Source organism: Gadus chalcogrammus, chromosome 12, assembly GCF_026213295.1.
Source record: "Gadus chalcogrammus isolate NIFS_2021 chromosome 12, NIFS_Gcha_1.0, whole genome shotgun sequence".
NCBI lineage: Eukaryota > Metazoa > Chordata > Actinopteri > Gadiformes > Gadidae > Gadus > Gadus chalcogrammus.
Window position 1 is genome coordinate 11,551,933 of NC_079423.1, and position 21,952 is coordinate 11,573,884.

At 44.8% G+C, this 21,952-nt stretch overlaps 21 non-coding genes and 1 pseudogene across 21 annotated transcripts; all 22 read left to right on the plus strand.

Moving 5' to 3' along the window:
* Positions 1-1,059: 1,059 nt before the first annotated feature.
* LOC130400610 (5S ribosomal RNA) lies at positions 1,060-1,178 on the plus strand. Its single transcript, XR_008903088.1, has one exon. It is a non-coding gene; the product is annotated as a 5S ribosomal RNA (ribosomal RNA).
* A 530-nt stretch (positions 1,179-1,708) lies between these two features.
* Positions 1,709-1,828, plus strand: LOC130394506 (5S ribosomal RNA). Its single transcript, XR_008897657.1, has one exon. It is a non-coding gene; the product is annotated as a 5S ribosomal RNA (ribosomal RNA).
* A 527-nt stretch (positions 1,829-2,355) lies between these two features.
* On the plus strand, positions 2,356-2,474 carry LOC130399027 (5S ribosomal RNA). Its single transcript, XR_008901563.1, has one exon. It is a non-coding gene; the product is annotated as a 5S ribosomal RNA (ribosomal RNA).
* A 521-nt stretch (positions 2,475-2,995) lies between these two features.
* Positions 2,996-3,114, plus strand: LOC130399776 (5S ribosomal RNA). Its single transcript, XR_008902275.1, has one exon. It is a non-coding gene; the product is annotated as a 5S ribosomal RNA (ribosomal RNA).
* Positions 3,115-3,641: 527 nt separating this feature from the next.
* Positions 3,642-3,760, plus strand: LOC130400068 (5S ribosomal RNA). Its single transcript, XR_008902552.1, has one exon. It is a non-coding gene; the product is annotated as a 5S ribosomal RNA (ribosomal RNA).
* A 519-nt stretch (positions 3,761-4,279) lies between these two features.
* LOC130395244 (5S ribosomal RNA) lies at positions 4,280-4,397 on the plus strand. Its single transcript, XR_008898323.1, has one exon. It is a non-coding gene; the product is annotated as a 5S ribosomal RNA (ribosomal RNA).
* Positions 4,398-4,923: 526 nt separating this feature from the next.
* LOC130394035 (5S ribosomal RNA) lies at positions 4,924-5,042 on the plus strand. The gene has a single exon (XR_008897233.1). It is a non-coding gene; the product is annotated as a 5S ribosomal RNA (ribosomal RNA).
* Positions 5,043-5,571: 529 nt separating this feature from the next.
* On the plus strand, positions 5,572-5,691 carry LOC130395413 (5S ribosomal RNA). Its single transcript, XR_008898471.1, has one exon. It is a non-coding gene; the product is annotated as a 5S ribosomal RNA (ribosomal RNA).
* Positions 5,692-6,221: 530 nt separating this feature from the next.
* Positions 6,222-6,338, plus strand: LOC130395900 (5S ribosomal RNA). Its single transcript, XR_008898898.1, has one exon. It is a non-coding gene; the product is annotated as a 5S ribosomal RNA (ribosomal RNA).
* Positions 6,339-6,865: 527 nt separating this feature from the next.
* Positions 6,866-6,985, plus strand: LOC130394191 (5S ribosomal RNA). Its single transcript, XR_008897374.1, has one exon. It is a non-coding gene; the product is annotated as a 5S ribosomal RNA (ribosomal RNA).
* A 657-nt stretch (positions 6,986-7,642) lies between these two features.
* On the plus strand, positions 7,643-7,761 carry LOC130400926 (5S ribosomal RNA). Its single transcript, XR_008903394.1, has one exon. It is a non-coding gene; the product is annotated as a 5S ribosomal RNA (ribosomal RNA).
* Positions 7,762-8,278: 517 nt separating this feature from the next.
* On the plus strand, positions 8,279-8,397 carry LOC130400922 (5S ribosomal RNA). Its single transcript, XR_008903390.1, has one exon. It is a non-coding gene; the product is annotated as a 5S ribosomal RNA (ribosomal RNA).
* Positions 8,398-8,914: 517 nt separating this feature from the next.
* On the plus strand, positions 8,915-9,033 carry LOC130400565 (5S ribosomal RNA). Its single transcript, XR_008903045.1, has one exon. It is a non-coding gene; the product is annotated as a 5S ribosomal RNA (ribosomal RNA).
* A 530-nt stretch (positions 9,034-9,563) lies between these two features.
* On the plus strand, positions 9,564-9,682 carry LOC130400584 (5S ribosomal RNA). The gene has a single exon (XR_008903063.1). It is a non-coding gene; the product is annotated as a 5S ribosomal RNA (ribosomal RNA).
* Positions 9,683-16,735: 7,053 nt separating this feature from the next.
* Positions 16,736-16,853, plus strand: LOC130400063 (5S ribosomal RNA). Its single transcript, XR_008902547.1, has one exon. It is a non-coding gene; the product is annotated as a 5S ribosomal RNA (ribosomal RNA).
* A 531-nt stretch (positions 16,854-17,384) lies between these two features.
* On the plus strand, positions 17,385-17,503 carry LOC130395799 (5S ribosomal RNA). The gene has a single exon (XR_008898810.1). It is a non-coding gene; the product is annotated as a 5S ribosomal RNA (ribosomal RNA).
* A 657-nt stretch (positions 17,504-18,160) lies between these two features.
* LOC130394090 (5S ribosomal RNA) lies at positions 18,161-18,279 on the plus strand. Its single transcript, XR_008897283.1, has one exon. It is a non-coding gene; the product is annotated as a 5S ribosomal RNA (ribosomal RNA).
* A 519-nt stretch (positions 18,280-18,798) lies between these two features.
* Positions 18,799-18,917, plus strand: LOC130395170 (5S ribosomal RNA). Its single transcript, XR_008898256.1, has one exon. It is a non-coding gene; the product is annotated as a 5S ribosomal RNA (ribosomal RNA).
* A 529-nt stretch (positions 18,918-19,446) lies between these two features.
* Positions 19,447-19,564, plus strand: LOC130395976 (5S ribosomal RNA; annotated as a pseudogene).
* Positions 19,565-20,082: 518 nt separating this feature from the next.
* Positions 20,083-20,201, plus strand: LOC130400195 (5S ribosomal RNA). Its single transcript, XR_008902672.1, has one exon. It is a non-coding gene; the product is annotated as a 5S ribosomal RNA (ribosomal RNA).
* Positions 20,202-20,719: 518 nt separating this feature from the next.
* LOC130394324 (5S ribosomal RNA) lies at positions 20,720-20,839 on the plus strand. Its single transcript, XR_008897494.1, has one exon. It is a non-coding gene; the product is annotated as a 5S ribosomal RNA (ribosomal RNA).
* A 527-nt stretch (positions 20,840-21,366) lies between these two features.
* LOC130395392 (5S ribosomal RNA) lies at positions 21,367-21,484 on the plus strand. Its single transcript, XR_008898452.1, has one exon. It is a non-coding gene; the product is annotated as a 5S ribosomal RNA (ribosomal RNA).
* The last annotated feature ends 468 nt before the right edge of the window (positions 21,485-21,952 follow it).

Below are 21,952 nucleotides of genomic sequence, written 5' to 3' on the forward strand. Positions count from 1 at the left end.
GTCATGCGCCGTGATATGTGTGACGGCTATGTTGCACAACATTGCAGCTAAGGCTGGGGTGGCATTGCTTGAACCGGAGGACGCTGAGGACGATGACGACGAGGAAGATCGGTGTGAGGACGGCCTCCCTCATAACTACGCGGCTGGTTTTCATGCGCGTCGAAGAGTGATTGAGACTTTTTTTTAACCCCCTCCACCCTCCCACATGTCACTAAACATTCCCGTCAACGTGACCAATCCCCACCATATCCCAGCCTTTTGCCTGCTCCTTTGCTTGTTTTTTATAATTTATTTTATTTCTTTATTTTAATTTTTTTTAATTTAATTTAATTTTTTACATTATTTTATGCTACGTTTTATGAGTAGCCTATGTCAGTCTGCACAAATCCCCCCACTTTCTCTCACACATTTTGAGTGCCCTGCCTGCGCAAACATTTTCTGGACTGTCCCGTTTTATTTTGGCCATTTTAACATCTTTATTAATAAATAAATTAATAATCTTTATTAATTACCAAACTAAGAACATAAAGGCGCAATGCGTTTTAATAAAACGCATCCAATAGACGGAATGTCCGATGGTGTCGCCACTGAGGCTATAGCTGACGATGCTCTTAGCGTCCTACGAGCACCCCTGGAGTACTCGTTAGCTACGAGCGTTTTCAAGACGTTCGTTCCCACGATGCTTTCGGGAAACGCGGTGAAAACTCTACGATGCCCTTACGACGCACTTCACGATCCACTTAGGCTAACGATGCTTTCGGGAAACGGGGCCCAGATCATGGGAGGACGTCAAAAAATCACCACCCATTCTCTGACACTTTACCTGTTAACCTTGGTTCAAACATTTAACATCACACGCACACGCAGTGTATTTCAGATAATTAATGAATTCAGATGTCACAATGATCGTTTACATGGATAAGGAGTCCTACTGAATCAATTACTGCCGTTTATATCTAACTAATGATTGTTTTTGTAAAAGTGTAACGTCGAGCCTCAGCAGCTTTCACACTCCTTATGTGCTACTGTATAAAACCTGGTTTTGCGCCTGCACTAATTGCTTACGGCCATACCACCCTGAACACGCCCGATCTCGTCTGATCTCGGAAGCTAAGCAGGGTCGGGCCTGGTTAATACTTGGATGGGAGACCGCCTGGGAATACCAGGTGCTGTAAGCATTTTCTTTTTCAACTCGAGCTCATTGACTCCGTGGCCTACCGTGGTGTACCGTGACCTGATGTTTACTGCCAACCGCTTTGGAGGATTTAAGCAACATACAAAAACTGACAACGTCTCTCAAAACTATTTTTGTGAAACATGAGGACAGTATAGTGATACTGCCAGCAGGGAGCACCAGAGAGCTGAACCGACAGTTGTACATTTCTTAAACTTTCACCAACACAAACACGCACGCTCACTTCAGATCATGGGAGGACGTCAAAAAATCACCACCCATTCTCTGACACTTTAAACCGTTAACCTTGGTTCAAACATTTAACATCACACGCACACGCAGTGTATTTCAGATAATTAATGAATTCAGATGTCACAATGATCGTTTACATGGATAAGGAGTCCTACTGAATCAATTACTGCCGTTTATATCTAACTAATGATTGTTTTTATAAAAGTGTAACGTCGAGCCTCAGCAGCTTTCACACTCCTTATGTGCTACTGTATAAAACCTGGTTTTGCGCCTACACTAATTGCTTACGGCCATACCACCCTGAACACGCCCGATCCTCGTCTGATCTCGGAAGCTAAGCAGGGTCGGGCCTGGTTAATACTTGGATGGGAGACCGCCTGGGAATACCAGGTGCTGTAAGCTTTTTCTTTTTCAACTCGAGCTCATTGACTCCGTGGCCTACCGTGGCGTACCGTGACCTGATGTTTACTGCCAACCGCTTTGGAGGATTAAGCAACATACAAAAACTGACAACGTCTCTCAAAACTATTTTTGTGAAACATGAGGACAGTATAGTGATACTGCCAGCAGGGAGCACCAGAGAGCTGAACCGACAGTTGTACATTTCTTAAACTTTCACCAACACAAACACGCACGCTCACTTCAGATCATGGGAGGACGTCAAAAAATCACCACCCATTCTCTGACACTTTAACCGTTAACCTTGGTTCAAACATTTAACATCACACGCACACGCAGTGTATTTCAGATAATTAATGAATTCAGATGTCACAATGATCGTTTACATGGATAAGGAGTCCTACTGAATCAATTACTGCCGTTTATATCTAACTAATGATTGTTTTTGTAAAAGTGTAACGTCAAGCCTCAGCAGCTTTCTCACTCCTTATGTGCTACTGTATAAAACCTGGTTTGCGCCTGCACTAATTGCTTACGGCCATACCACCCTGAACACGCCCGATCTCGTCTGATCTCGGAAGCTAAGCAGGGTCGGGCCTGGTTAGTACTTGGATGGGAGACCGCCTGGGAATACCAGGTGCTGTAAGCTTTTTCTTTTTCAACTCGAGCTCATTGACTCCGTGGTCTACCGTGGTACCTGATGTTTTACTGCCAACCGCTTTGGAGGATTTAAGCAACATACAAAAAACTGACAACGTCTCTCAAAACTGTTTTTGTGAAACATGAGGACAGTATAGTGATACTGCCAGCAGGGAGCACCAGAGAGCTGAACCGACAGTTGTACATTCTTAAACTTTCACCAACACAAACATGCACGCTCACTTCAGATCATGGGAGGACGTCAAAAATCACCACCCATTATCTGACACTTTAACCGTTAACCTTGGTTCAAACATTTAACATCACACGCACACGCAGTGTATTTCAGATAATTAATGAATTCAGATGTCACAATGATCGTTTACATGGATAAGGAGTCCTACTGAATCAATTACTGCCGTTTATATCTAACTAATGATTGTTTTTGTAAAAGTGTAACGTCGAGCCTCAGCCGCTTTCTCACTCCTTATGTGCTACTGTATAAAACCTGGTTTTGCGCCTGCACTAATTGCTTACGGCCATACCACCCTGAACACGCCCGATCTCGTCTGAACTCGGGAGCTAAGCAGGGTCGGGCCTGGTTAGTACTTGGATGGGAGACCGCCTGGGAATACCAGGTGCTGTAAGCTTTTCTTTTTCAACTCGAGCTCATTGACTCCGTGGCCTACCGTGGCGTACCGTGACCTGATGTTTACTGCCAACCGCTTTGGAGGATTTAAGCAACATACAAAAACTGACAACGTCTCTCAAAACTATTTTTGTGAAACATGAGGACAGTATAGTGATACTGCCAGCAGGGAGCACCAGAGAGCTGAACCGACAGTTGTACATTTCTTAAACTTTCACCAACACAAACACGCACGCTCACTTCAGATCATGGGAGGACGTCAAAAAATCACCACCCATTCTCTGACACTTTAACCGTTAACCTTGGTTCAAACATTTAACATCACACGCACACGCAGTGTATTTCAGATAATTAATGAATTCAGATGTCACAATGATCGTTTACATGGATAGGAGTCCTACTGAATCAATTACTGCCGTTTATATCTAACTAATGATTGTTTTTGTAAAAGTGTAACGTCAAGCCTCAGCAGCTTTCTCACTCCTTATGTGCTACTGTATAAAACCTGGTTTTGCGCCTGCACTAATTGCTTACGGCCTTACCACCCTGAACACGCCCGATCTCGTCTGATCTCGGAAGCTAAGCAGGGTCGGGCCTGGTTAGTACTTGGATGGGAGACCGCCTGGGAATACCAGGTGCTGTAAGCTTTTTCTTTTTCAACTCGAGCTCATTGACTCCGTGGTGTACCGTGACCTGATGTTTACTGCCAACCGCTTTGGAGGATTTAAGCAATATACAAAAACTGACAACGTCTCTCAAAACTGTTTTTGTGAAACATGAGGACAGTATAGTGATACTGCCAGCAGGGAGCACCAGAGAGCTGAACCGACAGTTGTACATTTCTTAAACTTTCACCAACACAAACACGCACGCTCACTTCAGATCATGGGAGGACGTCAAAAAATCACCACCCATTCTCTGACACTTTAACCGTTAACCTTGGTTCAAACATTTAACATCACACGCACACGCAGTGTATTTCAGATAATTAATGAATTCAGATGTCACAATGATCGTTTACATGGATAAGGAGTCCTACTGAATCAATTACTGCCGTTTATATCTAACTAATGATTGTTTTTGTAAAAGTGTAACGTCGAGCCTCAGCAGCTTTCTCACTCCTTATGTGCTACTGTATAAAACCTGGTTTTGCGCCTGCACTAATTGCTTACGGCCATACACCCTGAACACGCCTGATCTCGTCTGATCTCGGAAGCTAAGCAGGGTCGGGCCTGGTTAGTACTTGGATGGGAGACCGCCTGGGAATACCAGGTGCTGTAAGCTTTTTCTGTTTCAACTCGAGCTCATTGACTCCGTGGCCTACCGTGGCGTACCGTGACCTGATGTTTACTGCCAACCGCTTTGGAGGATTTAAGCAACATACAAAACTGACAACGTCTCTCAAAACTATTTTGTGAAACATGAGGACAGTATAGTGATACTGCCAGCAGGGAGCACCAGAGAGCTGAAACGACAGTTGTACATTTCTTAAACTTTCACCAACACAAACCGCACGCTCACTTCAGATCATGGGAGGACGTCAAAAAATCACCACCCATTCTCTGACACTTTAACCGTTAACCTTGGTTCAAACATTTAACGTCACACGCACACGCAGTGTATTTCAGATAATTAATGAATTCAGATGTCACAATGATCGTTTACATGGATAAGGAGTCCTACTGAATCAATTACTGCCGTTTATATCTAACTAATGATTGTTTTTGTAAAAGTGTAACGTCAAGCCTCAGCAGCTTTCTCACTCCTTATGTGCTACTGTATAAAACCTGGTTTTGCGCCTGCACTAATTGCTTACGGCCATACCACCCTGAACACGCCCGATCTCGTCTGATATCGGAAGCTAAGCAGGGTCGGGCCTGGTTAGTACTTGGAAGGGAGACCGCCTGGGAATACCAGGTGCTGTAAGCTTTTTCTTTTTCAACTCGAGCTCATTGCCTCCGTGGCCTACCGTGGCGTACCGTGACCTGATGTTTACTGCCAACCGCTTTGGAGGATTTAAGCAACATACAAAAACTGACAACGTCTCTCAAAACTATTTTGTGAAACATGAGGACAGTATAGTGATACTGCCAGCAGGGAGCACCAGAGAGCTGAACCGACAGTTGTACATTTCTTAAACTTTCACCAACACAAACACGCACGCTCACTTCAGATCATGGGAGGACGTCAAAAAATCACCACCCATTCTCTGACACTTTAACCGTTAACCTTGGTTCAAACATTTAACATCACACGCACACGCAGTGTATTTCAGATAATTAATAAATTCAGATGTCACAATGATCGTTTACATGGATAAGGAGTCCTACTGAATAAATTACTGCCGTTTATATCTAACTAATGATTGTTTTTGTAAAAGTGTAACGTCAAGCCTCAGCAGCTTTCTCACTCCTTATGTGCTACTGTATAAAACCTGGTTTTGCGCCTGCACTAATTGCTTTACGGCCATACCACCCTGAACACGCCCGATCTCGTCTGAATCTCGGGAGCTAAGCAGGGTCGGGCCTGGTTAGTACTTGGATGGGAGACCGCCTGGGAATACCAGGTGCTGTAAGCTTTTTCTTTTTCAACTCGAGCTCATTGACTCCGTGGCCTACCGTGGCGTACCGTGACCTGATGTTTACTGCCAACCGCTTTGGAGGATTTAAGCAACATACAAAAACTGACAACGTCTCTCAAAACTATTTTTGTGAAACATGAGGACAGTATAGTGATACTGCCAGCAGGGAGCACCAGAGAGCTGAACCGACAGTTGTACATTTCTTAAACTTTCACCAACACAAACATGCACGCTCACTTCAGATCATGGGAGGACGTCAAAAAATCACCACCCATTCTCTGACACTTTAACCGTTAACCTTGGTTCAAACATTTAACATCACACGCACACGCAGTGTATTTCAGATAATTAATGAATTCAGATGTCACAATGATCGTTTACATGGATAAGGAGTCCTACTGAATCAATTACTGCCGTTTATATCTAACTAATGATTGTTTTTGTAAAAGTGTAACGTCGAAGCCTCAGCAGCTTTCTCACTCCTTATGTGCTACTGTATAAAACCTGGTTTTGCGCCTGCACTAATTGCTTACGGCCATACCACCCTGAACACGTCCGATCTCGTCTGATCTCGGAGCTAAGCAGGGTCGGGCCTGGTTAGTACTTGGATGGGAGACCGCCTGGAATACCAGGTGCTGTAAGCTTTTTCTTTTTCAACTCGAGCTCATTGACTCCGTGGCCTACCGTGGCGTACCGTGACCTGATGTTTACTGCCAACCGCTTTGGAGGATTTAAGCAACATACAAAACTGACAACGTCTCTCAAAACTATTTTTGTGAAACATGAGGACAGTATAGTGATACTGCCAGCAGGGAGCACCAGAGAGCTGAACCGACAGTTGTACATTTCTTAAACTTTCACCAACACAACACGCACGCTCACTTCAGATCATGGGAGGACGTCAAAAATCACCACCCATTCTCTGACACTTTAACCGTTAACCTTGGTTCAAACATTTAACATCACACGCACACGCAGTGTATTTCAGATAATTAATGAATTCAGATGTCACAATGATCGTTTACATGGATAAGGAGTCCTACTGAATCAATTACTGCCGTTTATATCCTAACTAATGATTGTTTTTGTAAGAGTGTAACGTCGAGCCTCAGCAGCTTTCTCACTCCTTATGTGCTACTGTATAAAACCTGGTTTTGCGCCTGCACTAATTGCTTACGGCCATACCACCCTGAACACGCCCGATCTCGTCTGATCTCGGAAGCTAAGCAGGGTCGGGCCTGGTTAGTACTTGGATGGGAGACCTCCTCAGAAGCCCAGGTTGCTGTAAGTAGTGACGGGTGTCACCAAAAGAAAAAAAAAAAAAACACGCCCGATCTCGTCTGATCTCGGAAGCTAAGCAGGGTCGGGCCTGGTTGGTACTTGGATGGGAGACCGCCTGGGAATACCAGGTGCTGTAAGCTTTTTCTTTTTCAACTCGAGCTCATTGACTCCGTGGCCTACCGTGGCGTACCGTGACCTGATGTTTACTGCCAACCGCTTTGGAGGATTTAAGCAACATACAAAAACTGACAACGTCTCTCCAAACTATTTTTGTGAAACATGAGGACAGTATAGTGATACTGCCAGCAGGGAGCACCAGAGAGCTGAACCGACAGTTGTACATTTCTTAAACTTTCACCAACACAAACACGCACGCTCACTTCAGATCATGGGAGGACGTCAAAAATCACCACCCATTCTCTGACACTTTAACCGTAACCTTGGTTCAAACATTTAACATCACACGCACACGCAGTGTATTTCAGATAATTAATGAATTCAGATGTCACAATGATCGTTTACATGGATAAGGAGTTCTACTGAATCAATTACTGCCGTTTATATCTAACTAATGATTGTTTTTGTAAGAGTGTAACGTCGAGCCTCAGCAGCTTTCTCACTCCTTATGTGCTACTGTATAAAACCTGGTTTTGCGCCCGCACTAATTGCTTACGGCCATACCACCCTGAACACGCCCGATCTCGTCTGATCTCGGAAACTAAGCAGGGCCGGGCCTGGTTAGTACTTGGATGGGGGACCGCCTGGGAATACCAGGTGCTGTAAGCTTTTTCTTTTTCAACTCGAGCTCATTGACTCCGTGGCGTACCGTGACCTGATGTTTACTGCCAACCGCTTTGGAGGATTTAAGCAACATACAAAAACTGACAACGTCTCTCAAAACTATTTTTGTGAAACATGCGGACAGTATAGTGATACTGCCAGCAGGGAGCACCAGAGAGCTGAACCGACAGTTGTACATTTCTTAAACTTTCACCAACACAACACGCACGCTCACTTCAGATCATGGGAGGACGTCAAAAAATCACCACCCATTCTCTGACACTTTAACCGTTAACCTTGGTTCAAACATTTAACATCACACGCACACGCAGTGTATTTCAGATAATTAATGAATTCAGATGTCACAATGATCGTTTACATGGATAGGAGTCCTACTGAATCAATTACTGCCGTTTATATCTAACTAATGATTGTTTTTGTAAGAGTGTAACGTCGAGCCTCAGCAGCTTTCTCACTCCTTATGTGCTACTGTATAAAACCTGGTTTTGCGCCTGCACTAATTGCTTACGGCCATACCACCCTGAACACGCCCGATCTCGTCTGATCTCGGAAGCTAAGCAGGGTCGGGCCTGGTTAGTACTTGGATGGGAGACCGCCTGGGAATACCAGTTGCTGTAAGCTTATTCTTTTTCAACTCGAGCTCATTGACTCCGTGGCGTACCGTGACCTGATGTTTACTGCCAACCACTTTGGAGGATTTAAGCAACATACAAAAACTGACAACGTCTCAAAACTATTATTGTGAAACATGAGGACAGTATAGTGATACTGCCAGCAGGGAGCACCAGAGAGCTGAACCGACAGTTGTACATTTCTTAAACTTTCACCAACACAAACACGCAGGCTCACTTCAGATCATGGGAGGACGTCAAAAAATCACCACCCATTCTCTGACACTTTAAACCGTTAACCTTGGTTCAAACATTTAACATCACACGGACACGCAGTGTATTTCAGATAATTAATGAATTCAGATGTCACAATGATCGTTTACATGGATAAGGAGTCCTACTGAATCAATTACTGCCGTTTATATCTAACTAATGATTGTTTTGTAAAAGTGTAACGTCGAGCCTCAGCAGCTTTCTCACTCCTTATGTGCTACTGTATAAAACCTGGTTTTGCGCATGCACTAATTGCTTACGGCCATACCACCCTGAACACGCCCGATCTCGTTTGATTTCGGAAGCTAAGCAGGGTCGGGCCTGGTTAGTACTTGGATGGGAGACCGCCTGGGAATACCAGGTGCTGTAAGCTTTTTCTTTTTCAACTCGAGCTCATTGACTCCGTGGCGTACCGTGGCGTACCGTGACCTGATGTTTACTGCCAACCGCTTTGGAGGATTTAAGCAACATACAAAAACTGACAACGTCTCTCAAAACTATTTTTGTGAAACATGAGGACAGTATAGTGATACTGCCAGCAGGGAGCACCAGAGAGCTGAAACCGACAGTTGTACATTTCTTAAACTTTCACCAACGCAAACACGCACGCTCACTTCAGATCATGGGAGGACATCAAAAAATCACCACCCATTCTCTGACACTTTAACCGTTAACCTTGGTTCAAACATTTAACATCACACGCACACGCAGTGTATTTCAGATAATTATTGAATTCAGATGTCACAATGATCGTTTACATGGATAAGGAGTCCTGCTGAATCAATTACTGCCGTTTATATCTAACTAATGATTGTTTTTGTAAAAGTGTAACGTCAAGCCTCAGCAGCTTTCTCACTCCTTATGTGCTACTGTATAAAACCTGGTTTTGCGCCTGCACTAATTGATTACGGCCATACCACCCTGAACACGCCCGATCTCGTCTGATCTCGGAAGCTAAGCAGGGTCGGGCCTGGTTAGTACTTGGTTGGGAGACCGCCTGGGAATACCAGGTGCTGTAAGCTTTTTCTTTTTCAACTCGAGCTCATTGACTCCGTGGCGTACCGTGACCTGATGTTTACTGCCAACCGCTTTGGAGGATTTAAGCAACATACAAAAACTGACAACGTCTCTCAAAACTATTTTTTGTGAAACATGAGGACAGTATAGTGATACTGCCAGCAGGGAGCACCAGAGAGCTGAACCGACAGTTGTACATTTCTTAAACTTTCACCAACACAAACACGCACGCTCATTTCAGATCATGGGAGGACGTCAAAAAATCACCACCCATTCTCTGACACTTTAACCGTTAACCTTGGTTCAAACATTTAACATCACACGCACACGCAGTGTATTTCAGATAATTAATGAATTCAGATGTCACAATGATGGTTTACATGGATAAGGAGTCCTACTGAATCAATTACTGCCGTTTATATCTAACTAATGATTGTTTTTGTAAGAGTGTAACGTCGAGCCTCAGCAGCTTTCTCACTCCTTATGTGCTACTGTATAAACCTGGTTTTGCGCCTGCACTAATTGCTGACGGCCATACCACCCTGACGCCCCCTACAGTGGTCGGAGTTACGTAGTGTTTTTTTTTTGGACAGCCGCATGGTAAATTGTTTGTTCTGGTGGAGAGAATTTTGGAGTGTTGCTATCTGGTCTAACAACCCAGTTATTTGTGTTTTTTTTTCGTCCCCCGCAGTCATAGACTGTTGGGGGATCGCCCTGAGTTATTATATATATACTTTTCCAGTCGTGTTTGTTTTGTTTGCAACGGTGGAGGCGAGAATGATCCGGGGCCTAGCTTCGGCGAAGCCACCGGGCGAAATGAGTGCCGGCGGGCAGCGAGCTGGAGGGACGGTGAATGGAGCAGGACTTGAGGTGGAGGAGGACGGAAAAGCTGGCGGGTTGCGAGGAGGAAGGAGTGTTGCGGAGGTGTCGGGAGGAGAAAGGAGAGAAGGAGAGAGCGGGGGAGATGGGAACGGCAAGGCGGCTGGAGGCGGGCAAGAGCAGGTGGCTGGTGGAGAAACAGTGGACGGGATTAAGAAGGTAGAGCGCATGTATGAGAGGAGGCTCACGGTTTGCGTGGAGCAGTGCGGGGACGTTATACCCATAGGAGAATTAATGAAGGCTATGGCGGTCGTGTGCGGAGAAATCAGGGCCTGTAGGGTGCTGGCCCTCGGGAAGCTGGAGGTGACGGTGTTGCGGAGAGAGGGGGAAGGACCGTCTGCTCGATGGGTTTAAAATACACAACACTAGGATTATTGCCAGAGAACTATGTAATGACGAGCTGGTGGTTTCCTTTCTTACCCTGCCAGCATACATTTCTGATGCGGAAATCCTGGATAAACTAGTGGGTGGGGAGTCCGGGCGCTTCGTCCATCAAGAGGAGGATGTGGCCGGGCACCAATATTGCCGATGGTACAAGGATTGTACGGGGTCAAATTTAATGAGCTTGTGCAATCCTTGCCATATTCCACTAAATTCAATACCGCAACGGGTGTTGAATACTTAGAGTAATCCACGACCGCCAGATGAAGGTTTGTAGGAGCTGTATGCAGCCGGCCACATCCTGCGTGAGTGCCCGGATTTTACCTGTCATAATTGCGGATGCCAGGGCCACTACGCTCGGGAGTGTGCCACTGGGGTGGCAAAGTGTCTGACATGCCGGAGGAGAGAGAGAGACTGTATATGCCCAGTGGAGAAGGAGGCGGAGGAGGACGGCGGCGAGCTGGATGGTGACGAACCGGGGGCGCCGGATGACGGTGGTGGTGAGGACGAGCAGGAGGGCATGGGTCGCGAGCATGGACCGGGACGGTGCCTCTGGGGGGAGGAATTCCCCACGTTGCTGGAGGAGGAGCTCACCTCGGGCCAGCCTGCGGACCTGAGGGGAGAGCGGAGCGAAGGGCCCTGCCCGCGGCGGCAGGGAGACAGGAGCGTGAGAGGCAGAGGTGAAAGGACGGAAGGGGTAAGAATGTTTGGGGATGGGAACGGGGAAAACTGTACTTAAAATGACTTGGGGCAATGATGAGGTGGGTGAGAGTGGGTATTTTGTGGATAATACTGTGAGGGAGGGGAGCTCGGGGAGTGATATGGACATGGAGGAGCTAAGGGAGGCGAAAAAAGGATGTCCGCAAAGCAAAAGACGGAGGGGAGTGGGAAGAAGAATAAGAATTGTTAATTTTTTTTGATGAAGGTTATTGTGCTAGCTGGCTCTTTTTCGTTGGTTTTTCCTTATTTTATTTTTTATTATTTATGGCTTTGGTTATTTTTTCCCTGAATGCGAACGGTATGAGAACTGAATATAAAAGAAATGCCATATTGACATAAGAGCTGATATTTTGTTGTTTACAGGAAACTAGGTGGGATGACAACCTACTGAATAGGAGAGTAGAAAGCGGGAAAGGCCAGATTATTTTTCTGAAGGGACTCCCAGGGCCAGGGGAGTTGGCAATATGTTTTATAGTGCTCTAAAAAACGGGATTAATTTAGTCTAAGATTTAGAGGGGGAGGTTGTTAGTTGTTGATTGTGTTTTGAGGGGGGGAACTTGAATTATTACTTTACATGCACCCCAATGGGGCGAAGGAGAGGAGGGTTTTTTGGCGGGGTTTTAAGTGGGTGGCAACCCTAAGTATGATTGTTGTGGGGGATTTAATTTATTTTGACTCGGTTGATTGTCGAGTAACAATACGTTTAAAGGGGACAGAAAAACCCCTTAGGGGGGGGGCCAAAAAACCTTAGGGAACTGATGGAGAAACATCAATTTGGTAGACATATGGAGAAGTCCTACACCCGTGGAAAAAGGTTTTTTCACGGAGGCCAAACTTGTTGCTAATACTCGAACAGAGTAGGATTGACTTTGTGTTGGTACAAAGTGGTAATGTTAAATTAATTAAGAGTGTGGAATACATCAATAATACCTGGAGTGACCACGCGGGGATTAGGTTAGAGGTGGGAGGGAGGGGAGGGAGTGTCAACCAGAGGCCTTGGTGCTTTAATGCCAGCTTTTTGGGAGATGCTGTGTTTATGAAGAGCATGGTTTTTTTTTGAAGAGAACGATGGATGAATGGAATGATGATGCGAATATGAGTGTGTGGTGGGAGAGTGTGAAAATAAGAATTAAAAACAAATGTGTCAGGTATGGTATAGAAAAAAGGAAAAGGGAAAATGCAGAGGAGGTTCATTTGAGAAAACAACTAAATGAGGAAATTAAACTGTTAGATGAGGAGGGTAATATATGTACGGAAAAATATGTGGATTTAAAAAAAAATTGAGTGCCTTAGAGGTAGCGAAGTGTAGAGGGGCTGCTATTAGAAGCAGGATACAATATATGTACGAAGGGGAAAGGAGCACAGCCTTTTTCCTGGGTTTGGAAAAACAAAAACAAAATAAAACGGAGATAAAGGAGGTATTAGATAATGGTGGTCAAATAATAACTGATAAGGAAGAGATATTAAAAGTAGTTAGGGATTATTATGAGTGTTTATTTAAAAAAGATGCATGTGATGAGGATAGTGTGGGAGAGGCCTTAGAGGCACTGGAGAGGACTTTAAGTAGGGAGGATAGTGCTTGGTGCGATTGTGAATTTTCTGTGCAAGAGATTTATAGTGCTATTGATGGACTAAACAAGAATAAGAGCCCGGGGAGTGATGGTCTGACAGCCGAGTTTTACGTCGGCTTTAAGGGAATTCTGGCTCCGGTGGTTGAAAAACTCTGCAAGTATGTGGAGAAAACAGGCTGGCTCCCGGAGAGTATGGGATTAGGCATAATTACGATTTTTTATAAAAATAAGGGTGATAACAAAAATCTTGATAACTATAGGCCAATCAGTCTACTCAACACTGACTATAAAATTATTGCTAAGATACTTGCGAATAGAATGAGGGAGGTAATAGGCTCAGTAATAGGTCCAACTCAAGCGTATAGCATTCCGGGGAGGGACATTGGGGATTCGATATTAACAATAAAACAGGTAGTTAGAGATATGGAAGGGGAGGGAGGATTGTGGCTGGGGATTGATTTAAACAAAGCGTTTGATAGGGTGGATCAGGATTTTTTGGGGAGGGTACTGGAGAAACTTGGATTTGGGACTAAATTAAGGGGGTGGGTGGGGATTGCTCTATGGGAGGGCTAAGAGTAAAATTAAGTTGTAACGGTTGCTCTGACTGACTCTTTCGATGTCAAGAGGTCAGTGATGGCAGGGCTGCCCAATGTCAGCACTGCTCTATAGCATGTGTGCGGAGCCGTGGCGGCTCTTTAATTTTGAATGACAAAAGATCGTGTTGTGGAATAGGTAAGGGAAAAATTAGTTTTAATGCAGTATGCGGGTGATATTAATGTAATGGTAAAAAGTGAGAGTGATGTGGACTATAGTGTTGAAACATATAGAACGTATGAGAGAGCTTCAGGAGCAAAAATTATATGGAGAAATCTGAAATATAATGGGGATGGGTAGGAAACAAAGACCTAAGATAACAAATGGTGGATTCAAAGTAGTGGAGAATCAAGAAAAGTGCTCGGGTGTATGTTGGTAGTGATGAGAATGAATGCGTGATTTGACGTGGAAGGATGTATGGGCGTATGCAAAGACCTGAGTATGTGGAGGGCTAGGGGTCTGCTGTTGAGGGGAAGGGTGGCCGTCACCAATGGCTCTAGTGTTGTCGCAGGTGAATCATGCCTTGAGCACTTGTGCGCTTCCCGACTTGGGACTGAGCAGAAGATTGACCAAAGTCGTTTAGAGACTTTATTTGGAGGAGCAAAGCAGCCGGTATAGCGTCATAGAACGCTGATAAGGGTCAATGATCAGGGTGGGCTAGGATTGATGGACGTACTCGCAAAAAGAACTGCTGTTACGAACTAAATGATAGGCAAATTAGGGAGGCCAAGTCGGGAGGCGGCCTGGAAGGGCCATCAGCCAGTGGCTGAGCACATTGGTCGCTCTTAAGTGATGACAATTTGTTGCAGACGCAGCAGGCATATGCACATCTGCCGCGGTTCTTCCAGGAGGTGCTCAACGCGTGGTTTCCTGCTGTTTGATAGACATACACTCGTATGCGAGTCAAGAGCGTCTGTGATGAGGCTACCTTTCCTCTCCAGCCCATATTTAAACAGGGGGGCGCGAGGGTCATCAAGAGCGGGCTCTTGAGAGGGCGGGGCTGAAGCGGGTGGGAGATCTAGTCGACAGGGGAGGAGATGGGATAAGAAGAGTGATTAGGATAATGAGATGAGAAGGGGATAACATATAGGAGGGGGCAGTGATTGTGAAAGTGTTGGAGAGAGTGGAAGACTGTGTGTTGATGATGTGGAATGGTACGGGACGGGTTTATGAAATAAGGGGAGGGTTGGGCAGGATGATGCGGTGGGAATCTTCCTGTGCCTGGGGGGGGAGTCACACGCCATATGGATGTCAAGACAAAGATTTGGTACAAGCATGCATTGACACATAGAGTGCAAAAACCCACATGTGAGAGTAATGGGCAGACACATATCCGGACATTACACCCAACATTTTGTGGAAGTACATTAACATACCGCACACACCGCATGCAATATTTGATCTTGATTTCAAGATAAGGCACAGGAGGATTTTCACATGCATCATCCTGCACCAACTGCACAGGGGAGTGTATGGGAGGAACGGTGTATGTGTTGTGAAAGTGGGGATGAAGACGTGAATCACATTTTTGTGTATGTTGCGAGCTAGTGGAATCTGGGAAAAATCAAGGGGCTGCTGGGAGGGTGCAGTGTGGGAGACTGCTGGGTGGAACGGGGGTGGGAATTGTCTGTACTCTTGGGAGTGAGTAGGAAATATAGAATGTGAAAATGATCATATGATCTTGGATTTGCAAGGAGGGCGATTTTAACAGAGCGCAATTTTGCGCTTATGAAAGGAGAAGTTGGATGCATGGAGGGCTGTTTGTGAATGAATGAAAAGACATTACGAATGCTGTATGTTGTGGACGAGGCTTGTTTGTGAGTATGTTTGTAGAGAGTGCGGGAGTATGTGTGTGAATGAGAATGGAATTGTATGGATGACTGAGCAGGGCACCGTTTGGGTTGATTTGGGTGGTTTAAAGGTGGTGGCTAATTTTGGAGGTGGGAGAGCGATGGGAGATTTTGTGTGGGATTTTGGTTTGTGTGGTTTTTTTCGAATGAGGGGTGGTTTATTTGTGGGTAAATGTTCGAGGTTAAAATTCTGGGTTGGGCTGTTCGGTTGGCTTTGGGACTGAGGGGCGGTTTAATTTCGAGGTAAGTGTATTTGGGAAAAGATACTGTTTTTGCTGTGTGGTTCTTATTTTTAATTTAAAAGAGAAAGTGTGTTTAGTTAATTGTTTGTGCGGTTTGTGGTTTAATTTGTGGGCAGTTTTTCATTTACTTTTATTGATATATGTATAAATGAATGCGTAATTGTATAAAATTGAATATATTTTTGATAATAAAAAATAAAAAAAAAAAAAACACGCCCGATCTCGTCTGATCTCGGAAGCTAAGCAGGGTCGGGCCTGGTTAGTACTTGGATGGGAGTCCGCCTGGGAATACCAGGTGCTGTAAGCTTTTTCTTTTTCAACTCGAGCTCATTGACTCCGTGGCGTACCGTGACCTGATGTTTACTGCCAACCGCTTTGGAGGATTTAAGCAACATACAAAACTGACAACGTCTCTCAAACTGTTTTTGTGAAACATGAGGACAGTATAGTGATACTGCCAGCAGGGAGCACCAGAGAGCTGAACCGACAGTTGTACATTTCTTAAACTTTCACCACACAAACACGCACGCTCACTTCAGATCATGGAGGACGTCAAAAAATCCCCACCCATTCTCTGACACTTTAACCGTTAACCTTGGTTCAAACATTTAACATCACACGCACACGCAGTGTATTTCAGATAATTAATGAATTCAGATGTCACAATGATCGTTTACATGGATAAGGAGTCCTACTGAATCAATCACTGCCGTTTATATCTAACTAATGATTGTTTTGTAAAAGTGTAACGTCGAGCCTCAGCAGCTTTCTCACTCCTTATGTGCTACTGTATAAAACCTGGTTTTGCGCCTGCACTATTTGCTTACGGCCATACCACCCTGAACACGCCCGATCTCGTCTGAACTCGGAAGCTAAGCAGGGTCGGGCCTGGTTAGTACTTGGATGGGAGACCGCCTGGGAATACAGGTGCTGTAAGCTTTTTCTTTTTTCAACTCGAGCTCATTGACTCCGTGGCCTACCGTGGCGTACCGTGACCTGATGTTTACTGCCAACCGCTTTGGAGGATTTAAGCAACATACAAAAACTGACAACGTCTCTCAAAACTATTTTTGTGAAACATGAGCGACAGTATAGTGATACTGCCAGCAGGGAGCACCAGAGAGCTGAACCGACAGTTGTACATTTCTTAAACTTTCACCAACACAAACACGCACGCTCACTTCAGATCATGGGAGGACGTCAAAAAATCACCACCCATTCTCTGACACTTTAACCGTTAACCTTGGTTCAAACATTTAACATCACACGCACACGCAGTGTATTTCAGATAATTAATGAATTCAGAAGTCACAATGATGGTTTACATGGATAAGGAGTCCTACTGAATCAATTACTGCCGGTTATATCTAACTAATGATTGTTTTTGTAAGAGTGTAACGTCGAGCCTCAGCAGCTTTCTCACTCCTTATGTGCTACTGTATAAACCTGGTTTTTGCGCCGGCACTATTTGCTTACGGCCATACACCCTGAACACGCCCGATCTCGTCTGATCTCGGAAGCTAAGCAGGGTCGGGCCTGGTTAGTACTTGGATGGGAGACCTCCTCAGAAGCCCAGGTTGCTGTAAGTAGTGACGGGTGTCACCAAAAGAAAAAAAAAAAACACGCCCGATCTCGTCTGAACTCGGAAGCTAAGCAGGGTCGGGCCTGGTTAGTACTTGGATGGGAGACCGCCTGGAATACCAGGTGCTGTAAGCTTTTTCTTTTTCAACTCGAGCTCATTGACTCCGTGGCCTACCGTGGCGTACCGTGACCTGATGTTTACTGCCAACCGCTTTGGAGGATTTAAGCAACATACAAAAACTGACAACGTCTCTCAAAACTATTTTTTGTGAAACATGAGGACAGTATAGTGATACTGCCACGTAGGGAGCACCAGAGAGCTGAACCGACAGTTGTACATTTCTTAAACTTTCACAACACAACACGCACGCTCACTTCAGATCATGGGAGGACGTCAAAAAATCACCACCCATTCTCTGACACTTTAACCGTTAACCTTGGTTCAAACATTTAACATCACACGCACACGCAGTGTATTTCAGATAATTAATGAATTCAGAAGTCACAATGATGGTTTACATGGATAAGGAGTCCTACTGAATCAATTACTGCCGTTTATATCTAACTAATGATTGTTTTTGTAAGAGTGTAACGTCGAGCCTCAGCAGCTTTCTCACTCCTTATGTGCTACTGTATAAAACCTGGTTTTTGCGCATGCACTAATTGCTTACGGCCATACCACCCTGAACACGCCCGATCTCGTCTGATCTCGGAAGCTAAGTAGGGTCGGGCATGGTTAGTACTTGGATGGGAGACCGCCTGGGAATACCAGGTGCTGTAAGCTTTTTCTTTTTCAACTCGAGCTCATTGACTCCGTGGCGTACCGTGACCTGATGTTTACTGCCAACCGCTTTGGAGGATTTAAGCAACATACAAAAACTGACAACGTCTCTCAAAACTATTTTTGTGAAACATGAGGACAGTATAGTGATACTGCCAGCAGGGAGCACCAGAGAGCTGAACCGACAGTTGTACATTTCTTAAACTTTCACCAACACAAACACGCACGCTCACTTCAGATCATGGGAGGACGTCAAAAAATCACCACCCATTCTCTGACACTTTAACCGTTAACCTTGGTTCAAACATTTAACATCACACGCACACGCAGTGTATTTCAGATAATTAATGAATTCAGATGTCACAATGATCGTTTACATGGATAAGGAGTCCTACTGAATCAATTACTGCCGTTTATATCTAACTAATGATTGTTTTTGTAAAAGTGTAACGTCGAGCCTCAGCAGCTTTCTCACTCCTTATGTGCTACTGTATAAAACCTGGTTTTGCGCCTGCACTAATTGATTACGGTCATACCAACCTGAACAAACCCGATCTCGTTTGATCTCGGAAGCTAAGCAGGGTCGGGCCTGGTTAGTACTTGGATGGGAGACCGCCTGGGAATACCAGGTGCTGTAAGCTATTTCTTTTTCAACTCGAGCTCATTGACTCCGTGGCCTACCGTTGCGTACCGTGACCTGATGTTTACTGCCAACCGCTTTGGAGGATTAAGCAACATACAAAAACTGACAACGTCTCTCAAAACTATTTTTGTGAAACATGAGGACAGTATAGTGATACTGCCAGCAGGGAGCACCAGAGAGCTGAACCGACAGTTGTACATTTCTTAAACTTTCACCAACACAAACACGCACGCTCACTTCAGATCATGGGAGGACGTCAAAAAATCACCACCCATTCTCTGACACTTTAACAGTTAACCTTGGTTCAAACATTTAACATCACACGCACACGCAGTGTATTTCAGATAATTAATGTATTCAGATGTCACAATGATCGTTTACATGGATAAGGAGTTCCTACTGAATCAATTACTGCCGTTTATATCTAACTAATGATTGTTTTTGTAAGAGTGTAACGTCGAGCCTCAGCAGCTTTCTCACTCCTTATGTGCTACTGTATAAAACTGGTTTTGCGCCTGCACTAATTGCTTTACGGCCATACCACCCTGAACACGCCCGATCTCGTCTGATCTCGGAACTAAGAAGGGTCGGGCCTGGTTAGTACTTGGATGGGAGACCGCCTGGGAATACCAGGTGCTGTAAGCTTTTTCTTTTTCAACTCGAGCTCATTGACTCCGTGGCCTACCGTGACCTGATGTTTACTGCCAACCGCTTTGGAGGATTTAAGCAACATACAAAAACTGACAACGTCTCTCAAAACTATTTTTGTGAAACATGAGGACAGTATAGTGATACTGCCAGCAGGGAGCACCAGAGAGCTGAACCGACAGTTGTACATTTCTTAAACTTTCACCAACACAAACACGCACGCTCACTTCAGATCATGGGAGGACGTCAAAAATCACCACCCATTCTCTGACACTTTAACCGTTAACCTTGGTTCAAACATTTAACATCACACGCACACGCAGTGTATTTCAGATAATTAATGAATTCAGATGTCACAATGATGGTTTACATGGATAAGGAGTCCTACTGAATCAATTACTGCCGTTTATATCTAACTAATGATTGTTTTTGTAAGAGTGTAACGTCGAGCCTCAGCAGCTTTCTCACTCCTTATGTGCCACTGTATAAAACCTGGTTTTGCGCATGCACTAATTGCTTACGGCCATGCCACCCTGAACACGCCCGATCTCGTCTGATCTCGGAAGCTAAGCAGGGTCGGGCCTGGTTAGTACTTGGATGGGAGACCGCGTGGGAATACCAGGTGCTGTAAGCTTGTTCTTTTTCAACTCGAGCTCATTGACTCCGTGGCGTACCGTGACCTGATGTTTGCTGCCAACGCTTTGGAGGATTTAAGCAACATACAAAAACTGACAACGTCTCTCAAAACTATTTTTGTGAAACATGAGGACAGTATAGTGATACTGCCAGCAGGGAGCACCAGAGAGCTGAACCGACAGTTGTACATTTCTTAAACTTTCACCAACACAAACACGCACGCTCACTACAGATTATGGGAAGAAGTCAAAAAATCACCACCCATTCTCTGACACTTTAACCGTTAACCTTGGTTCAAACATTTAACATCACACGCACACGCAGTGTATTTCAGATAATTAATGAATTCAGATGTCACAATGATCGTTTACATGGATAAGGAGTCCTACTGAATCAATTACTGCCGTTTATATCTAACTAATGATTGTTTTTGTAAAAGTGTAACGTCGAGCCTCAGCAGCTTTCTCACTCCTTATGTGCTACTGTATAAAACCTGGTTTTGCGCCTGCACTAATTGCTTACGGCCATACCACCCTGAACACACCCGATCTCGTCTGATCTCGGAAAGCTAAGGAGGGTCGGGCCTGGTTAGTACTTGGATGGGAGACCGCCTGGGAATACCAGGTGCTGTAAGCTATTTCTTTTTCAACTCGAGCTCATTGACTCCGTGGCCTACCGTGGCGTACCGTGACCTGATGTTTACTGCCAACCGCTTTGGAGGATTTAAGCAACATACAAAAACTGACAACGTCTCTCAAAACTATTTTTGTGAAACATGAGGACAGTATAGTGATACTGCCAGCAGGGAGCACCAGAGAGCTGAACCGACAGTTGTACATTTCTTAAACTTTCACCAACACAAACACGCACGCTCACTTCAGATCATGGGAGGACGTCAAAAAATCACCACCCATTCTCTGACACTTTAACCGTTAACCTTGGTTCAACATTTAACATCACACGCACACGCAGTGTATTTCAGATAATTAATGAATTCAGATGTCACAATGATCGTTTACATGGATAAGGAGTCCTACTGAATCAATTACTGCCGTTTATATCTAACTAATGATTGTTTTTGTAAAAGTGTAACGTCGAGCCTCAGCAGCTTTCTCACTCCTTATGTGCTACTGTATAAACCTGGTTTTGCGCCTGCACTAATTGCTTACGGCCATACCACCTGAACAAGCCCGATCTCGTCTGATCTCGGAAGCTAAGCAGGGTCGGGCCTGGTTAGTACTTGGATGGGAGACCGCCTGGGAATACCAGGTGCTGTAAGCTATTTCTTTTTCAACTCGAGCTCATTGACTCCGTGGCCTACCGTGCGTACCGTGACCTGATGTTTACTGCCAACCGCTTTGGAGGATTTAAGCAACATACAAAAACTGACAACGTCTCTCAAAACTATTTTTGTGAAACATGAGGACAGTATAGTGATACTGCCAGCAGGGAGCACCAGAGAGCTGAACCGACAGTTGTACATTTCTTAAACTTTCACCAACACAAACACGCACGCTCACTTCAGATCATGGGAGGACGTCAAAAATCACCACCCATTCTCTGACACTTTAACCGTTAACCTTGGTTCAAACATTAACATCACACGCACACGCAGTGTATTTCAGATAATTAATCTAATTCAGATGTCACAATGATCGTTTACATGGATAAGGAGTCCTACTGAATCAATTACTGCCGTTTATATCTAACTAATGATTGTTTTTGTAAGAGTGTAACGTCGAGCCTCAG